The 20,339-nt window shown below is 41.3% G+C and overlaps 1 protein-coding gene and 1 non-coding gene across 2 annotated transcripts in view; one reads left to right on the forward strand and one right to left on the reverse strand.

Annotated features, from left to right (window-relative positions):
• Window positions 1-20,339, reverse strand: part of GRPR (gastrin releasing peptide receptor) — a 273,527-nt gene that overhangs the window by 236,483 nt on the left and 16,705 nt on the right. Inside the window, exon 2 of the transcript XR_003430585.1 lies at window positions 2,419-2,580. The gene's annotated coding sequence lies outside the window, so the exon portion shown is untranslated. Of the gene's footprint in view, window positions 2,581-20,339 lie in introns of the transcript that reaches the window.
• On the forward strand, window positions 12,064-12,136 carry TRNASTOP-UCA (transfer RNA opal suppressor (anticodon UCA)). Its single transcript has one exon. It is a non-coding gene; the product is annotated as a tRNA-Sec (tRNA).

The following is a 20,339-nucleotide window of genomic DNA, read 5'->3' on the forward strand; positions in this document are numbered from 1 at the left end:
ATTGCTGTATTAAATTAGTGTGTTTTCTTTCTAGGGATTTCTTGAAACAAAATAAGGTTTCAGAGGATAGGAGCAATATGTGCCTGCTTCCATCACTTTTGGAAACTGCTTTGATATCAAGCAACCAGAAATTCTCATTTACCTGGGAGAGCCCTGCTTTTCATCCCTTTGGGACCAGCATCCCAGCTCTGGGTTGCTGGTTATTAACTGCAGCAGGAGGAGGCATCCTTACGAGTTCATCAGCGAGCGTGGTTTCCTTGAACAACTCCACCCAAATCTGAACGCTTATGTCATAACTTCAGGTCAAGTTATAGAAACTCTGTAGAAACTGCCACCCCCCAAAAGTGGGGTTGGGGCAACCAGAGTGTGTTCTGGGTAGAATAACCTTTGGGCCACAGTGGCTTTGTATAAGGTTATGGTAGGACAGAGTAGAAAGAACAAAGGCTTTGGAGTCAGACAGATCTGGGATGGAATCCATCCACACTGCCTGTGTGACAATGGGCAATCTACTGAACTTCTCTGTCACAAAAGGCAGTTGGTAAAATGCCGTAAGATTTTCTAGGCTTATTGTGAGCGCTGGAAAGAATATTTATAGAGCATCAGGCACAGGATCCAAGCTCTCCATTCACTCAGCCATGCCTGTGGATGTGAATACCTGAGGCACTTATTTAAAATACAGATATTTCTCCCCTAGAGTTTCAGATGTCACAAGCCCAGAGTGAACAAAGGATAAACCAGGGTGAATATTCCATAATTCCCTGCCTCTAGAGGAAACTTTATGTTTTAAGAAGTCCCCCTCATCCCCCAGGTGATTATTATTGTCAAACAAGCTTAGGAATGCCCTCACCAACAGTTATTTACCATTGTTGTGCCCACTGCTGTGTCACTGCTATTTTGTTCCTTCCTGCCACCCCGCAGCACTACTCCAGTGTGCCGTCGTTATGGACTCTGCCTACTTTCTTCCACCAAGGAAAATTCCCTGCATTTTCTACTCCACTTCCCTCCTCCTGCCCTCACTCCTCAGTCAACCTACTCTCTGCCATCTGTCGAGTTGGAAAGGTGTGAGTGGATGGATTCACGTGAAGGCTTTGAACTGAAAATGACTTACTTAGTTACGCAGGCCAGGGAGTTTTTCATAATAAGCGGCTTAAACTCGAGAGATTCATCCTAAATAATAGTAGTACTGGCCCGGCGGCAGACGTTTTGAGAAGAAGGATCTCTCAATTCCTGCCATGGCCTACTTGCTGATTCATCTGTATGTATGTAAGAATCACTGGAGAGCTCGTTAAAATGCAGATTCTGTTATTAGATACTGGATCTAAGGTGGGGCCCCAGACTTTGCATTTCTAACAAGCTCCTGGGTAAGCCGATGCTGGTGGTCTAAGGACATTCTGAATGTCAAGGGGTGGGTAATGGTGAAGAAAAGACCTACATCCCCAAAGGCTTGGAAATATACCAACACCTAGAGACTAATGTGATCATGAAAGTCTAGAGTCTCTTAACTTAGGTAAGCACCAAGAGATAGGCCTGTTACCCATACACACACACAACCCACAAACGACAAGTCAGAACTTTTCAACACCTTCAACAACTTAAAAATCATTACTTTCCACGAGGGAACATTTCCGCAGAGAAATGACAACTAAGAGCTCCAAAGTTTATTGTAAAAGCATTTTATGCAGTTATTTTCAAAATTACATCTCAACATTCATAAAAGGTAAATAGAGGTAAATGTGTTTGTTTTACACATGACAGACAATACAAGAGCACCAAGATAACTGTTGAAAGAGCCAGCCCTCCTGGAACAAAGAAATTTCCATTCACCTGTGTGGCACAGTCAGCTCCACAAACGTAAGTAAAAGGTTTTCAACATGTTCAGCTGGCTTCTGCTGTTAACCTCCTGGAGGAAGTTAAAGCACAATGTGAAACAATAAAATACTGAATGTGAGAGCTGGGGACAATGGAGCACAGTCCTGGTGTTCTGGAATTTGAGCAGTAACCCATTTGTAAACCTCGAAGGTTTCTGCAAAGCGGCCACAGGCTGATCTAAAAGGTCACACGGTGCAAACTCCTTAAGCTCCACCTTGGGTGTGTGAGAGTGATGCTTCTAAGGACACTGACATCCATACAAACATATCATTTGACTCTGAAGCTCCATACATTATCTTTTTTAAAATTAAATAATTAATTGATTGATTTTTGACTGCGTTGTGTCTCGCTGCTGCACGGGGGCTTTCTCTAGTTGCAGCGAGCAGGAGCTACTCTTCGTTGCGGTGCGCAGGCTTCTCTTGTTGTGCAGCACGGGTTCTAGGCGCACGGGCTTCAGTAGTTGTGGCGTGTGGGCTCAGTAGTTGTGGCTCACGGGCTCGAGAGCGCAGGCTCAGTAGTTGTAGCGCATGCGCTTAGTTGCTCCTTCGCATGTGGGATCTTCCCGGAACGGGGCTCAAACCCATGTCCCCTGCATTGGCAGACAGATTCTTAACCACTGCGCCACCAGGGAAGTCCCCATACATTATCTTGAAAAGCCAGCTTTGGCACTTGCGCAGATCCAAAGCCTCTTCCTAGGGCAGCTGGAACTTTCTAGATCAACATGAAAATGTTGGTTTACAACCTGTTTAAAACGGCCACCACTTACAAGAGGACCCCGGCTATGCCCCTGATCTGGAGCCCATATCGCCCCTTCCGCAGAAAGCTTTCCTCCTCTCCCCGGAAACCTGGATTTTTAGCCTGCAGCTGCTGAGCTACCAGGCGGAGAAAAACAACATCAAGCAATGTCAGGCAGAAATTTTCACTGTGTCTGCAGTTCTGGTGGTACTGGTGGGAAGATAATACTATGTCAACCTTATACAGGGATAATCTTCTTTGTATGCTCCCACTCATTAGATTTTAACCTCTAGTGACTTTCTGAACTAGAAAAGACAAAGGAGGAGTAGCCTCTTTGCTGTTTAGGTTGGGACAAAATGGGATAATTGTATAGTTTACCTCTGGTACTAAATGCGTGACTCAGATTTATTTTTCTTTTGTGTTTTAGTTTTTGGTTGACCTATAACACACATACAGATAAGTGCACAAATCATTATGTATGAACAGCTCAGCAAGTATTCACAAACTGATCACATCCTTTGAATCAGCACCCAAACAGGAACTGGAGCACTGGAGCAACCCAGAAGTCCCCTTTGTGCCCTCTTTCGGTCACTATATCCTCCCCCTCCCCAGGAATGGCTATCCTGACTTTTAATACTCTAGTTTGGTGTATTTTCGAACTTTAAATAAAATTCTAAAAACTGACTTATTTTTGAAACATGAAATTAAAAGGTAATAATATTAATACCAAATTTGTTTAAGTTGGTTGTTTTCATGGTAATCTGAGAGTCCGAAAATTAAAGTGTCTCCTTTAGTCCAATCCAATTGCTATGGACTGGACTGTATCCCCCCAAATTCATATGTTGAAGTCCTAACAACCAAACTGACTGTATTTATAGATAGGGCTTTTAGAAGATAATTACGGTTAAATGAGGTCATAAGGGTAGAGCTCTGTATAGGACTGTGGCCTTATAAGAAGGGGAAGATCTCTTTCCCTTTCCCCTGTTAGAATACAGCAAGAAAACTACAAAAGGCTACCATCAACAAGCCAGGAAGAGAGGGCTCACAAGGCTCCGAATCACCTGGCACCTTGATCTTGGACTTCCCACCCTCCAGAACTGTGAGAAATTAATTATTATTGTTTAAGCCACCCAGTCTGTGATGTTTTGTTATGGCAGTCTGACCTAATACATCCATTTTCCTAAAAATGTATTTCACTTTTTTTAGTAAGTTTATCATTGAAGACCAGCCTCTACATTTCAAATTAATGCATTTTTTTTTTTTTTTTTTAGTTTTAAGAGAAGTTGGCACACAAAATTAAATTGCTACTGCCCAGTAAGAAAACAAGGATTTATTAGATAAACATAAGGAGATCTATACGCTAAGTGCTGGGGTGCAAAGACAAAAAGGCAAGATCTCTCTCGTCTAGGAAATTCACACTTCACTTGGGAAATTCAATCATTCCAAGCCAACGGCAGATATTAATGGCATCGCTGACATAGGTTTAGGTGCCCTGACTTTGAAGTAATGTAATAAAACCCTGTCCTTGCCACCACCTTTGAAATCAGGGTGGTAGCTGCAGTGCCTCACACTAAAAGTAGACATCCAACACATGTTGTTGATTAAAGAGGTGGCTGGAGGACTCTGAAGTGTAGCTGGAGCAAGAGAGGTGCCAAGAGGTGGCTCTCTTTAATTAACACTCTGTTGGGAAGAATCAGGCTCCCAGTGGAATCACCCATAGTACCCAAAGGGAGTGCAGTGATCCTATTTGCAAGCCAGTGTGACGAGAAGTGTTTCCACTGAGTCATATTTTCAAAAGCCATCGTTTTCCCCTCCTGTAAACAAATGCCAATTAATGTGTAGGATGCGACTTTCTTAGAGTCGAATAAAAGTAACACAGCAACCAGGTGGTCTGCAATGTGCCACTTGTGCTTTTTATTTACAAACCTATTGCATGCCACTTGTGTCGTCAAAGAAACAAGAAATAATTAGAAAGGTAGACTAATAGGGAAAATAAGATGTTTGTGATATCTGGGTCCTCCTCATAGCTCAAAAGGCACTGTTTGTTATACTGCATCCAAATATAAAACAAATGATCTGTCTCCAACATAAACTATTTAGACTGAACACCAGCCAAATGAAAGCAGCTGCCACTAGATTAAAAAGTCATTTTCTCAGCCAACTCAGATTAAAAAAGAAATATTTTATGAACATATTTCTTCAACTCAAGCAGATTTTTATTATTCTGTGTTTCAGCTGCACATAAAAATAAAAACAGCATCTCCTGGCATGACCATTTGTCAGAAATTTAATTTCAGATAAACAGATGGTGCTAAACTAAAAATATTAGTAGGGTATCATCTGTAAAATTCAAATCCTTTTAGTATGTGTTGTCTTTAGTCTTTTTTTTAAACAAAGAAGTTTCTTTTTCTAAATTGATCACACCAAAATATAGCTCATATTCATTTTCAAGGATCTTGAACAAGGGTCTCTTATGTCCCCATCTCTAGGGGCTCTTGACAAGAAATAAACTTAGAATATACTGTTCCTTCTTCACTTCACTGCCTGGAGATAAATCTGGATAAAATTTTAAAGGCTACAAATTGAAGTTAGAATTCTCTTTACTGGTTGATTTACTTGCTATTCAAGACTTGGGCACATTTTGTGCAGCTGGGGGTCCAAGCTCTACACGACCAATGTCAGTGAAATGAAAGGAAACAGATAAAGGAGAAAAGGACTGGCACAGCTAACAGCTGAAAGACGACTTTCCCAACTTCCATTAGTTATTAAAACAAAAAATTAAAACAGTCCCTCCAACGGCTCAGTGAAAGTTCTACCCCAGGACCAATAGGCACAGCAACTCTGGGGACCAACCAAAGCTCTCACTGATTCGAAGCATAGATTGGATTAGAGTGCATTTCATTATGTACAGTCTTACTGCACAGCACATATCAGGTCGAACCGCGTGAAACTGCCAATAGTCAACCAGTTTTGACCAACATATATTTCAACCTAATATGGAGACTGCTTCCAAAGACCACTTCATTTCTAACCCTACCCATAGTACAAATCAAGAACATTATTCAATATGTACCAAGTCGTATAGGAGGTGCTTGGCCATTTTTGGCTGCTTCCTTGCCCTTAGAAACCAATTCTTTTCCTCACTGGTCTAATCATATCTAATTCTCTAACACAACAGAGCTTTTTCACCAAGGCTGTGGACACCTTTGGAGTTTGTGCATAGGCTTCAGGGTGTCAGTGAAAACTTAGATATCGTATACGTAATTGCGTGTGCATTTTGGAGTCGGGATTGGGCAAGAGAAGTGAGTCCACAATATTTACCAGCTTTAAGAGAAGTGAGTCGGTCAAAATTGTTAGGTAGCTGCTCAAAAATCCTGCCTTGTCCCTGAAAACTCTAGCTTATGTTGATCTCACTCTGGAAGCAGTTCTGAAAGACTTAATGTACTTAAACATAAATTGGCTCACATGCTACTTGCTGGTTTGAAAAATAAATGTCTTCTCTTACAGATCAGATAGAAACTTCCAAGAGGCATAGTTCTTTTATGCCTCTTGTATCTCCCCTTAGTTTCTAGCACAAGGGTTTAATCTTACAGGTTAATTAAGGTTTTTTGTTAACAAGTAACATGTATCATTGCTCCTTAAAATTATTAAAAAATTGAGTTTTCTAGTGAAAATTCATCTACCAACACATACTTCTACATTTCTATAGTTTACATTTGGACTTGCTTATTGTTCACAGGAATTATTTTATTTGTAAAAATAACAATAAAAATATATAAAAAATCATTATTCAGAAAAACATAATTAAGAGTGCAAATCTGATATCAAAAGTCGATTGCAATACACAGTAAAGTATGTAAAAATTTGAGTCTATTCCTGCTGCCACCAGCATCCATAATTATCAGTTAGCTGGTTCAGATAAATAAACGGCTGTGATATTGTTTTTCTGAGAAATAGAAGAAGGCCAAGCCCTATTTGGAAATACACTGGTAGCCTTAAAAGAATTTAAAATACATATATATATATAATTTTCCTGGATTTACACTACCTTAGATGAGTGATTCTTTAAGGCAAGTTTTCTCAAGCTTGGTACTACTGGCATTTTGGACCAGATACTTGTTTGTGGTGGGGCTGTCCTGTGCACTGTAGGGTATCTAACAGCATCCCTGGCCTCTACCCATGAAATGCCAGTGGTAAGCCCTCCTCCAGTTAGGACAACAGAATATATCTCCACTTACTGCTAAATGTTGGGAGGGGGCAAAATCACCCGCAGTTAGGACTTCAGAAGATTTCCTTAAGGTTTTTACTCAGTAGCCAACCTACCCCATGTGTTTCTCCTTACCTAATGAAGAGGAGAGCCTCGCTAGAAATAATAAGGTTTTTCCTCAAAGGTTTTGGGTTAGGGTTGCCGGATTTAGCAATTAAAAATAGAAGATGCCCAGTTAAATTTGAATTTGGATAACAACGAATAAGTTTTTAGTATACATATGTCCCAAATATTGCATAGTGTTTAATCTGGCAACCTTATTCCCAGTGAAGTACTAATATAAATAAATTGCTAGTTCCTGACAGGGGAAAAACAGTATTAAATAGTTACTGTGACTCTTTTCTACTCCAATGCTGTATTAAAGTGATGGGAACTAGGTTGTGTTGCAAATAAGTCGTTTAGCCGTTGTTTTTGTTGTTGTTGTCCTTTAAAAAAAAAGGATAACATACCTCACAGTCAGCGAGTGACAGTGAAAACAGCACATACTTTGGAACCAGGCAGCTTTGAGTTGGAACTTGACAATGTCATTTTTGAAGGTGTGACCTTCGACAAGTTAACTCCTGAGTCTTCACTTCCTCTTTTACGGAAAAAAAAGTCCGGGGTGGGTGAGGGGATTATAATTCTGTTACTGAGTAGTTGTGTGAGTGTATGATGAAGTGAGGTAGCTTTTTAAAGATGAAGTGAATATACATAATGTTGCTGGCACTGGGCACTCCCTGGATGTGTGGGGCTGATGACCTAGGACTCTAGGAGGCTGTGGACCGGATGTTCTTCTGGCGCTGCACCTACCCCAGATGTAACCGCACAGGCTCCAGGCAGCACCTGCCCAGGGCAAAAGAGGAAGCCGAGGTTGCCCCGCATAGCCACCCATCACACCTGACCCATAATAGCTCAACGACCCACTGGAGCGGGGTCCCGTGAATAGGGCTGGGAGCAACACTGAGCAGACAGGTGTGCAAAACCGAGAAAAAGAGAACCACAGCCTGACATTTGTAGGGCTATGGGCTATGGTGTTCAACTCCTAAAATGCTCTTCTCAAAAGAGCGTTTCACTCAAATTTTCCCCCTTGCAATTGGTCTGACAATGTAGAAAATATATTGAGCTTTTTTTTTTTTTTTTAAAGATACTTCCCTATATCTCTATTTCTTCATCTGCAAAAGGAAGGGGTGGGGCAAGTGAACTCTAACATTCATTCCAAGTTTGAAAAATTATGTGATTCCTCCCTCCAAAGGCCCAGCTGAAGTCTCGGCTCCTCCTGAAGGGTTCTGCTCTGAAAATCCTGCCAGCACTAACCTCTCTCCCTTAGCTTTTACTGTCTCTACCATTCATTAAAGCAAACAATCTATCACAAGCTACTTCATATTTTAAAAGATTATATTATCTATATAATGTACACAGAATAATAAAACAAATATCTATGTATCCACTGCTCAATCTAAGAAATAATGTTACCAATGTTTTCAAGGCCCCATCTGCATCCCTTTCACTCCCAGCAGTAACCACTACCTTGAATTTTGTTAATTACGTATCCCCTTTTTACTACTCCCTTGCTTTTCTTAATAATATTACAACATATATATCTATCCCTAAAGAATATTTGTTTAGAGTTGCTTGCTTCTGAATGTTATATCTGTGTTTTCATACTTTATATTCTATATTCTGTGACTTCTTTTACTCACTAGTATATTTGTGAGACAGCCATGTTGATGGGTGAAATTGTAGTTCAACCATGATCACTGCTCTACCATATTCTATTCTGTGAATATATTACCATTTACTTATTCATTATTCTGTCAGTGGACTATTGGGTTGTTTTCAGTTTGCTGCTGTTTTGAATAATGCTGTGGTGGCCATTTTTTTCATGTTTCTTGGTGCACACAGACCAGGGTTTCTTTAGAGTATAGCAATAAGGCCATGGGGTAGGTGTATCTTGTCTTTTCTAGATGATGCCAAACTGTTTTCCAAAGGGGTTTACCAAGTCACATCCTCACCAGCAGCCTATCAGTTCTCCTTGCTGCATGTCTTCCACACTGGGTATTGTGAGAGCAAAAAAATTATTTTCTCTGCTTACAGTGGGCAAAGAGACCATTCTCCCACCCACCCCTTTTCTTAGAGTACTTCGGAAAACTTAGGGACAGAGTGAATCTGAGCGCTTACTCTAACCTTTCGAACAGAGATAAATCTCTCTAGGGATTAATCCGAGTCTCCAGGTTTTTTATGTTTTTTTTGTTTTTTTTTGCGGTACGTGGGCCTCTCACTGTTGTGGCCTCTCCCGTTGCGGAGCACAGGCTCTGGACGCACAGGCTCAGCGGCCATGGCTCACGGGCCCAGCCGCTCTGCGGCATGTGGGATCCTCCCGGACCAGGGCACGAACTCGTGTCCCCTGCATCGGCAGGTGGACTCTCAACCACTGCGCCACCAGGGAAGCCCCGAGTCTCCAGTTTTTACAACAGAGTTATCTCCAAGGCCAGGACCAAACAGTCTCTAGATGTGTAAATAGGTGTACCTCCGGAATTAGCTAAGGGCTCTCTTGAGGGGTGGGTAGGAGACTTTCAGAAGGCACAGTCCTTTGTCTCTCTCGGAGATAAGAGAAGTCATTGTTCTTTCTTCTGATGTGCTCTTTAAATTACATGAGATTTTGTCCTAACTTGTCGTCTCTTGCCTGGACCACCTGTGTCATGTGTTTTCTCTCTTCTATACTGGTACGGAGGTGATCTTGCTGGCAGGATTGTTTTGTTTCTCCAACATATTATTCTTCCATCCATTATTAAAATAATTAAAAAATTTTTGGAATAAATTTAGATTTGCAGAAAAATTATAAAGATAGCATAGAGAGTTCCCATGCACCCCTGATTTCCACTCATTGGAAATTTTTATTTAGTTTAATATCTAGTATCTTGTATTGCTTGCATATCATGTATATTATACATATATTATATTATATATTTGCTTATATGTATTTTTGTCTCTATAAGGGTCTGGGCAAGGTGTTGCTCTATGTTTCAGTACTTACTATAAGACCTTAGCTATGAGAGGAAAGGCCCTAGCTGAATTTGAAGGCAGAGGTGGGAGAGGGCCAAACTGTTCCCCTAAGAAAATGAAAGGAACTTCCAATATTTGTCTCCTGAGAGGAACAAAGCAGAGAAGGGGAAGAAGAGGAGAGCTTAACAAGGACACAAGCTGATACAGAGCTGCAGAGGGGGCCAAGGAATTGTTTTAATAGGATATCGAATGTTAATTTTAAGTTGTGTCCACTGTAAAGCAGGGATGCACAAAATACACATTTCAGCCACATGCCTAATGGCCCGAGCAAGGCCAGAAACAAATATTCTATCCTAGAATGAACTTCCATACATAAAATTTTATTTTAAAATATTACAGGGCTTCCCTGGTGGCGCAGTGGTTGAGAGTCCACCTGCCGATGCAGGGGACACGGGTTCGTGCCCCGGTCCGGGAAGATCCCACATGCCGTGGAGCGGCTGGGCCCGTGAGCCATGGCCGCTGAGCCTGCGCGTCCAGAGCCTGTGCTCCGCAACGGGAGAGGCCACAACAGTGAGAGGCTCGCGTACCGCAAAAAAAAAAAAAAAAAAAAAAAAAAATTACAATTTTATTATTAAAAGCTATTATAGTCATTTTTTAAAGTGTGAGGGTTTACTGTAGCTACAGAAATATCTGGGCTCAGACAGCTGCTGGCCTGCTCTTTCAACCACTGCACCACCGTCTGTAATTTTGTACCAAATGGATATTCACTTTCAAGTGAAGTCAGAACGGGCACACCGTGTTTTTGGCCAGCACCGCCAGCATGGAGTTCTGCCCGTGGTGATGCTGTCACCGATTTAATTAAGTTTCTTTCCTAATAGTAACTGACCAAGGTAAAAATTTACCTCTTTAAGTCCAACGTTAGGTCGATGGTGATAGTGCAATTTCACTGAAGCAGGGTCACCAACCGAGCTTTGTGCACAGTTTAAATAAGATAAGTTCTGAATATTTTCAGGAGCAGCCTTAAGATTGTTTTTCTTGCTCTGGTTTTTTATTCCTAATATGTGTACAGCACTTACAATGCTTCACATGCTCACAGGAGATAAATTTGTCCTCAAACCTTGGACGTGGAAATGTGGCATTGGAGCAAATAATTGGCTTTCAAGATGACAAAACTATCTCTGAATCTCCACCTGCATCTCAGCTTTCATTGAATTCACACCAATTTCAGCATCTTCACTGGAGAAAAATGATGGAGGTATCTCTCCGTCAGGTCATGGAGAAAATACTTGCAGCTTCAAGGCACATCAGTCTGGTTAACTGCTTCAGTAACTTTCAGCAAATAACTACCTTCTCTGCAAATAACCACTGGCTGCTAATAAGCCCTGCTATGTTGGTAACGTTACCTGCAAAATACAGAATTAAGGTTCCTTTGTCCAAGTAACATTTTTTAAAAATTCGTTAATGCTGCTTTTATATCTTGTTTGGCTTGCAGTTTGGAAAGCACCTTGCACACTGTTAGGGGAGGAGTTCTTATTTATTAAAAGCAACAATGAGTTAAATTAATACTTCCTCAACTTTAGTGATGCCCAAGGATTCTGATTTGGTAATTTGGGGTAGGACCCAAGAATTCACATTTCTAATGAGTTCCCAGGAGATGCAGCTGCTGGTGAGGGGCCCACACTTGGAATAGCTCTGAGTTAAATCATGACCTTGTCCCCACCCACTGTCTTCAGCTGGGGGTCTGGTTTGCTGCAGGGGTGTCCGTCTGCTTTTCTTATTTTGCCAGTTTCTAAGCTTCTTTCCAAGGAAACCATTCAGTCCTCTATTTTTTTTTAACAGCTTCATTGAGATATAATTCACATACCATATAATTCATCCACTTAAAGTGTACAATCCAACGGTTTTTAGTATATCCACAAAGTTATGCAACCATCATCATAATTTTAGAATATCTGCATCACCTCCAAAAGAAACTCCATATTCTTTAACTCTCATCTCCAACTCCCCCCAGCCCATGGCAACCACTAATCTACCTAATGTCTCTATGAATGTGCCCATTCTAGCCATGCCACAGAAACAGAACCATACAGTCACCCTCTGTACTTAAGTGTTTTCTTGTCAGCAACACAGCAATATTTGTCACGACTAAACATGATTAGAAAAACAACTCCGTCGGGCACTATTCTTTAAGAGATGAGGCCCTGGGGACTTCCCTGGTGGTCCAGTGGTTAAGACTCCGTGCTTTCAATGCAGGGGGCCCGGGTTCGATCCCTGGTCAGGGAACTAGATCCCGCACGCATGCCACAACTAAGATCCCACATGCCACAACTAAGACCCGGCACAGCCAAATAAATAAATAAATATTTTTTTAAAAAAGAGAGAGAGATGAGGCCCTTGCGTTCAGGCCCTTCTTCCTGAACGGTTATTTGGATTTTGAAGGTTTACTGCTGTGGTGGGATCTACTTATCTTACGTGGCCACCACCCCACCTTGTGAGAACGACTCATTCTTTCTCTTGGAGGATTCATCTTCACTGCTCCAACTGTGTGGTTTTAATGCCACTGCTAGTCATAATACCCTCCTCCCAGCTCCCATCACCCCGCCTCCTTAACCCATGTTATGGACTGAATTGAATGTTTGTGTCTGCCCAAAATTCATATGTTGAAACACTAACCCCCAATGTGAGGGCATTAGGACGCAGGGGCTTTCAGAGGTGATTAAGCCATGAGGTGGAGCCCTCATGAATGGGATTAGTGCTCTCATAGTAGACGAGAGAGCTTGCTTCCTCTCTCTGCTCTGCACTACGTAAGGACACAGCAAGAAGGTGGCCATCTGTAAAGCAGAAAGAAGGCTCTCACCAGAACCCGACCATGACGGCACCCCAATCTCAGACCTCCCAGCCTTTAGAACTGTGAGAAAGAAATGTTGCTTGAGCCACCCAGTATATAATATTGTTATAGCTGCTTGAGCTAAGACAACCCAATTCATAGGAGAGGGTACATGACCCAAGCTTGCTCTGTCAGAGGCCTTCCCTGGACATTTTCAAATCAATCCTAAGGGAAGGGAACTGTGCTGGGAGGGTATGAGCCCTTGGGCTGCCAACAACCAGTTTCAACATCCTGGCTGAGATGGGGAGGGAGTCAGAATCTTGAGGAGAGGGGGATCCAATCTTGTCCCAGAGGTTCCCAGGGCCACCGTGGTTCTTCTTGCTTCCCTAAGACTTGGTTTGTTCGTTCAGCCTCTATTCTAGAAGTATGGAATGGACCCCAGTCAGGCCTGAAGGCTCAGACCTAGAAACTCGTGGTAAATTCACCTTTAATGTCACCAGTCTCATGGCAAATGAGGGATGTACCTACTTCTTATATCTTCTATCCTCTTATATCTCTGTGTCTACTTCTTATATCTGGTGAGCAGGCAAGCAGGTACCCAGGCTCTCTCCAGTATGATTGAAAGGGACTAAGAGAGTAAAAAGACCCCAAGAGAAGAGAAGAGCAAAGTTCTCACCCTGTGCTCACTGTCCTTAAAGGGATCTTGGAGGAATCAGGATGCGAGCTGCGTCGTCTCCTGCTTTGTGAGGCTGTTGGGTGCAGCTCAGTTTCTGTATCTTTTGACATCAGAGGAAACATATTCCCTTAACTGTGTCTATGGGCATCTTTCCACCAATCACATCACTGTCTCACTGAGACTCACTGTGCAATGAATTATCCCAAGATCCTTCCAATAAATCCCTTTTAATCTAAAGTCCTTTTTGTTTGCTTTACCACCTGTTTTGAAAAGTTCCAACTATACAACTACTGATGCTAAGAAATTTAGTCATCACCCTGCTTATCTAAAGATAAGGCATTCATTATACTTTTGTGTAAAACGTGACTGTATGTAACTGTCAAGCTGAACACCAGGTACCAGCTACCAACCCCAGAGGAGGACTCCAAACACTTCTGCCTGTTGCGTGTTGGGGTTGGGGTCGCCAAGTGAAACACAACACAGTCAAGCCCCAGATGGAATGGTGCTTTACCTACGTAGAGAGGGGACAGAGCAAGATCAGCTTCGATGTGGGTGTTGGTCCCTCGTGGCCAGCAGGTCCCCAGGGCGGCCAACACGGTGCAACTGGCCTATGCACACCCCTCTTATGCTGCAAGAGAAGGACCCTGACCCTTCCCTGTGGAGCCTGAAATATTGAAAGCTGGGTGCATGCCTGTGGGCCGTTGACATGCACACGTAAGCAGAATGAAGGAACACTCAGTGAGCATGAAACGGGGAAAGATATTCCACACAATGCAGAAAGCCCAACACAGGCTGTGTGCGCTCTTTACCTCTTGGTAAGGAAGTGTTCCAGGCCCAAGGCCGTTTCTTATCTGGCTGAGCAGAGGGTCAAAAGATTGCCTCTTGACCCTGTCTTTCCCAACAACAACCATGTCACTTGGAAACTGGCTTGCAAGGTATAGACACCCCAACTCAAATAGAATTGGTTCACAGAACTGATAAAGTCCACTAGTAAGAGTCCCAGCTCCATTTATTTGTGACTCTTTCCTCTGCCTTCCTACACAATACTGTCACCATTTTAAGACTGGCATTCTTTATGGAAGCAAAATGGGTGCACACTTTGTCTCTCCTGACATTAAACTCTTCTCTACTTGGACAAACTCAGCAAAAAGGGGAAGGGATTAAGGCTGCCACTTGTGAGAAACAATCTCAAAGTCTGCCATGTTGATCTGCGCTCTGTTTTGACTTAGATAATGGTTGAACTTCAAATGTACCAAGTATTGTCAATGAATGAACAGGGCTTCTTTGGAGCCCTGCCCCAAAGAAACTCAGTCTTCTAGTCAACACACAAACAGTTACTCTGAATATAATATTGAATGCTAATTTAAAGGTAACCCAGGAAACCCAGAAGAGGGTACTTAGCCTAACCTAGAGTGCTGTAAAGGCTCCCTAGTAAATATCTTACCTGCACTTTGAAGGTATTTCCACTTGGGACTTTAACTCCATGCAGACATTCCATGAGGGTAAGGCCTGACCCCACAGTATCCACTTATCCTGGCAGGGACTAGCTCTCATGCCATCCTAAATCTGTTCCAGAAGAAGCCTTTGCATAATTGTATTTTAACTGGTTAGTGGTTTTCTTGTTTCCATTTTCAGCCAGTTGTTTGTTCTCTTCTTATAATCTCTTTCTTTAACTTCTGACAGTGTAACAATCCTATCCTGCCCTCCTCCATTTGTTCTAACAGCTCTCCACCCTCTCCACCTACATGTGAAAACTTAATTTTCATTTTCCAATGTATGGAGACACAGAAGTACTTTTCAGAGCAAGTCTGACAATACTGGGAAGGTGAGAACTGACATTTATTAAGCACCAACTATGTGCCAGAAACAAGAGTAGGCTTTTTTACACCCATTTAATTCTCAAAGAAGTCTGTGAGACAGATATAGTATCCCTGTTTTACAAATGAGGAAACCGAGGCCCAGAGAAGATATGTTACTCATAGAATGTTATACAGCTGCTTAGTGGAGTGGCCGAAATCTCTGCTCAAGGCTATCTGATTCCAAAGTTTTTCCAAAGCTACGTTCTCTTCATTACCCAGTGATTTCAATTTTGGCTGCAAGAAAAATCATCTGGAGAGTTAACACACACACGCGCGCTCACACACACACACACACGTGCACCCCAAGACCTTGGACCCACTCCTAGAGATTCTTATTTTAAATGGGGGGGGGCTCAGTATTTTCCTTCAAAGTTTCTTGGATGATTCTAATGAAAACCCAAGCTCAGAACAAATTGTACTAGAACGTACTGCCTCACAAACCATATCAATAAATTTCATGAAACCTAGCAGAGGCTGGACAGCACTTCAATCTCAACAACTAAAAATAGCTAATAGTGGCACCAATACACAGTATTAAAGGAAACTCAGGGTAATCTCACCTAGCATGCTTCACCCATGCAAAGTGCTTATGATAGGCCTGGGACCAAGATAGACAGCACAAATCAGATCCCGGAAGCCTGCTCTTGACTTTGCTTCTGAGACTCTGTATGATGGTTGTGTTCTCAGTACACACTGCAAATGCCCTGCCCCATGTGCCCTTGGCTGGGCCTGGGTTCACCTGCAGCTGCTGGGAAAGACAGCCTTGTACCTGCTGACAGCTCCGTACCTCCAGCAGCCACCCATCTCTCTCCACCTCTGACCCAAGGCTTCACTAGCACCTTCAGAGCTGGCTCAGCTGTGCAGGGCGTCTAGGAAGTGTCACGGATTTATCATCCCCAGGGAGCAGCCCTTAACCAATGAGGGACAGAAGCCTGTGGCTAAACACCTCTGCTTCCCATCCTCAGTGGGATGATTCAGAGGATGCTCAGTTCACTTGAGCTTCATGTGCACACAGTTATAATTACTCACAACTCACCCTTTTTGCTGACTTCTCCCTCGTCTGCCTAAAGGTCCCCCACTCCCTCACTTTATGCTTCCTGGTGATCCTGGGATCACCCCCCTAGTTTACTCCCTGTACCTGAATCCTAGTCTCAGGATCTGCTTTGGGAGAATCAGACTAGAATAACCTCTAGGCGCTTCATTTTAGCCTCAGATATAAATAAGCATTAGGCCGACAATGATACTAACTTATATTTGAATATTACTTTATAGCTTACAAAGAGCTTTCACAAACACTCTCATTTTGATCACTAAAGGAGAATATTTCCTAACACCATCACAAGGGGGGTTGGAGATAGATACAATTCTCTTTCATTTCTTAAGAGAAAAGTACGCCATTATCATAATAAAGACAGGCATAGATTAATTTTTCCCTGTATGCATGCACTCTGCTGATTCTGAGTCTGCTAGTGGGTTCTTCATAAGAAAAATGGCCAATTCAAGCAAATATTAGAAATAATTCTATTGTTTTATACAGCGGATGCTCAAGCAATTAGTGCAACAATGTTAGTGTGTTTTTTTAACTTCTATTGTGAATAGTCATTCATGCTCCATCATGTAAAATTATATGTTAAAAATGTGTGTTGTGGAAACATTTTTCACTGAGATAAATACAATTTAACATGGGTCACAGACTAGGGATAATGGAGAAGTTCAACATTTTTTCTGTCTTCCTGTAAGTGAAATAAAAATGAGACAGAAAGGGGGAGATCATTGGGATTGCACCACAAAATGTAATACACCTTTGCCATTTCTTTGCAACATACAATAGATTCTGCTGGGTATTAGAGCTTACAGCAGTCTTAGCTATAGAAAACTTTAAATAAAATTGACTGGCTCAAGGAAAGGATATTATTATTTTGAGAATAAGAATGAGCAAAAATGCACAGCTCTCTCTCTGAGTCTAAATCCTTAATGAAATGGATAATCCTGCAGTAGAAGAATTCAATTTAAGCTATTATTGTCCCATCTGTGCTGAGTCAGGGCTGGCTACCTTGTACTTTTCTTCACAGAAAGTAGGTCTCCTTTTCAGTAGAACTGCAATCTATTTCTCTACAATTTGGACCTTTTTACTGCTGGTTGGATTTCTATTATTAGTATTTTAAGGAATTTTAAAGCATTTCCTTAAAAACAAGATTAGAGGTTTTAAGTTTATATGAGAGGTACCACATAAACCATGTAGGTAAGGTTCTTTTAGTTTTATACTTACCTTTACTTTTAGGTTTATATTTACTTTTCAAGAAAATCTAGAAGATTGCTTAAAATGTCTAAGCTCTAACATCCACAACTGAAGCCTTGAACTTACAGAGTTTTTTTTTCTTAATCCATTGGACTCCAAAGAGAAGCTGGATTTGCTAGTGACTGCATATTTGACCTCCTCAGTATAGTCATAGTTCCCCAAATACATAACAATTCCTGTTTTAGCCACCAATCCCTACTGGAACATTCCGTGTCAAAATGGGGAGACCAGTGGGTTGGGCTCAGTCTGTAGTCTAACATTTTTATTTTTGATAATAATAGTAGGGACATGTTCACATATTAATTAAGACAGTAGTAGTGTTCCTGATCATGACGCTAATTATTACTGCATGCTTAGGATAGACTGCAAAATAGTAAAATGTAAAAAGTACATATATTCATCCGTTTTCCTGTGCTAAATTAATATGACATTTATCTTGGGGAAGTGGGAAGATGTAACGCTCTTTTGTTTTTGTTTTTTTTTTTTGGCTGTGCTGTGAAGCATGTGGGATCTTAGTCCCCCGACCAGGGATTGAACCCGCGCCCCCTGTCTTGGAAGTGCGGAGTCTTAACCACTGGACTACCAGGGAAGTGCCTGTAATGATCTTTTCAACATTTTTGGGGGGGGACTTTTCCTCTTTACCATTGGCTTTTGGATTGTAAATGGAAATCAGTTTTCTGGAAAAACTCGAAATGCATTCACATCTTCTTTGAGGCAGATTTTTATCTCAGAGGTGATTATTTATTAGCAGCATTCCAAAAATGCTATCTATTGGGAATGACTGCCCTCATATGCACTTATTTTTATAACTTACCAAACACTAACATGCTAGTCTGCAAGTGACTTCAAGAGAAAAAAAAAAGTGTTTGAAATGGATTGTACTGAAATTAATAGAGACTGCAATTTTGGTGTTTCCTATCTGAGGACTGTCTGAGACTCAGTTTAGTTGTTTTAGAATCATCCAACGGCCCCACACTAACTTGCATTTTATGATTGTTGCTCATGAGGATGTCATCTTATCCAGATGAGGCATTTACATTTTACTCTGGGTTTTGGAACAATTCCTGCTTTTCTCTTTGCTAGGGTAGACATATTTTTGATACATGAATTTGTGAGTCTGAAAAGTTTTGAGTAATCAGTTAACTTAAGTTTAAACACTACCACATAACACAGAATACTTGTTTGTGTTTTCAAACAGCAAATATTACTTTAAAATCATGTCTGCTGTAACGTTCAGATGAGTTTTCTTTCAACACTTGGAAACTATAATATTCTCGGATGTTTTATTTATCAGCTCCCTTTCTCCTACTGCTGTTTGCATGTTGAAGGAACAGTGCAAGACAAAAGATTTAAGTTTAAATCTGGTGAATGTTATAAATGGTGGTGACTGGAACTGGACCGGGGCACGGATATTCCTATGTCACTTCATGTAGTTTTTTCTGCGTCTGGCTAAGAGTTAGGTCCTTCAATATCAGCTAAAACTGTCAAAATTAAGTCAGTTGTGAAAAGTCAAGCCTTAGGAGGCATTCTTTATCTGAAAATCTGTAAGTATTATGCCCAGGCCCCCAGGAGAAAATCTGGTGAACAAGACTTTGCAAGAGTAGATTCGAATTTTCTAATGCATGTTTCCCAGCTGGAAACAAATCACTTTTATTACCTTTTTCTTATTTTTCATCTGCAATTTGTGGACTCATAAATATTATACACAGTTGAAAATTGAATGGAATTCTATGATTTACTTTTTCATAAATTTTTTAGAAAGTAATTGGCTTGTTCTTTGGTTCTCTCATGATATTGAAGATGAAAAATATTATATAAGCATTTTGATGGATTTTGAGGTTTTAAAAAATTAATGGTGTGGAAGTTGACTCTGGAATAATACGGTTTCTGATTTGGTGTCTAAATTGTACTTTTTCTACCCCCACTCCCACCCTCATGTACTCACTCCGTTCCTTTTTTTTTAATTTTTTTAATTTTTGGGGTATAATTGCTTTACAGTGGTGTGTTAGTTTCTGCTTTATAACAAAGTGAATCAGTTATACATATACATATGTTCCCATATCTCTTCCCTCTTGCGTCTCCCTCCCTCCCACCCCTCCAGGCGGTCACAAAGCTGATCTCCCTGTGCTATGCGGCTGCTTCCCACTAGCTATCTGCCTCACTCCGTTCCTTAACTGCATTATGTGTGGCACCTGGAGGGGAAGGTGCTCAGTGAAAGCTGCTCCTAACAGAGGAGGAGAGAGATCAGTACATCAAGCAAAATATTTGGTAACCAGTGGTTTTTGAGTTTGCCGATTTAAATAGAAGGAGATGTATTATTGAAATTTTAACATTGATCTGTTATGGGATGTTGGAAATACATCCAGGCAATTTTAGTGCATTCCTTAGTAGGCTACCTGGGTAGCCTCTGGTTTCTTGTTAAGAGCACTAGTAGCTATTTTCATGTTGATTTTCCTTAAGCAGGCATTTATTCTTTCTAGCTTTTGTTACTCTTTGAAGGAAAAACTAAATCCTTAAAATTAATCCTGGGTTAAAAAAATATATATATATTAATGTGTTAACCGGCCTAGAAAATCTCTGGTTTTTTTCCACAGGTGACCCATCTGACTCACTGATGTTACTCACACACACACAAAAAAAATCACAAATATTATCTGGTTAGGTTTTAACTCATCTTTCTGGTTTGCTTCAATCTTTTAAAACCCTGGTTCTAAATTTGGTATCCCTTCCACTTGGGTGTCATCTGAAAATTTGATCAGTTTGCCATCTCAAGAGAGACGGATGGTCTGCTGGACGGGCCTGGGCCTTCCCTCAGGGAGCCTAGC

Source organism: Aethalodelphis obliquidens, unplaced genomic scaffold, assembly GCF_003676395.1.
Source record: "Aethalodelphis obliquidens isolate GAN/ISIS:26980383/991018 unplaced genomic scaffold, ASM367639v1 scaffold94, whole genome shotgun sequence".
NCBI classification, from domain to species: domain Eukaryota; kingdom Metazoa; phylum Chordata; class Mammalia; order Artiodactyla; family Delphinidae; genus Aethalodelphis; species Aethalodelphis obliquidens.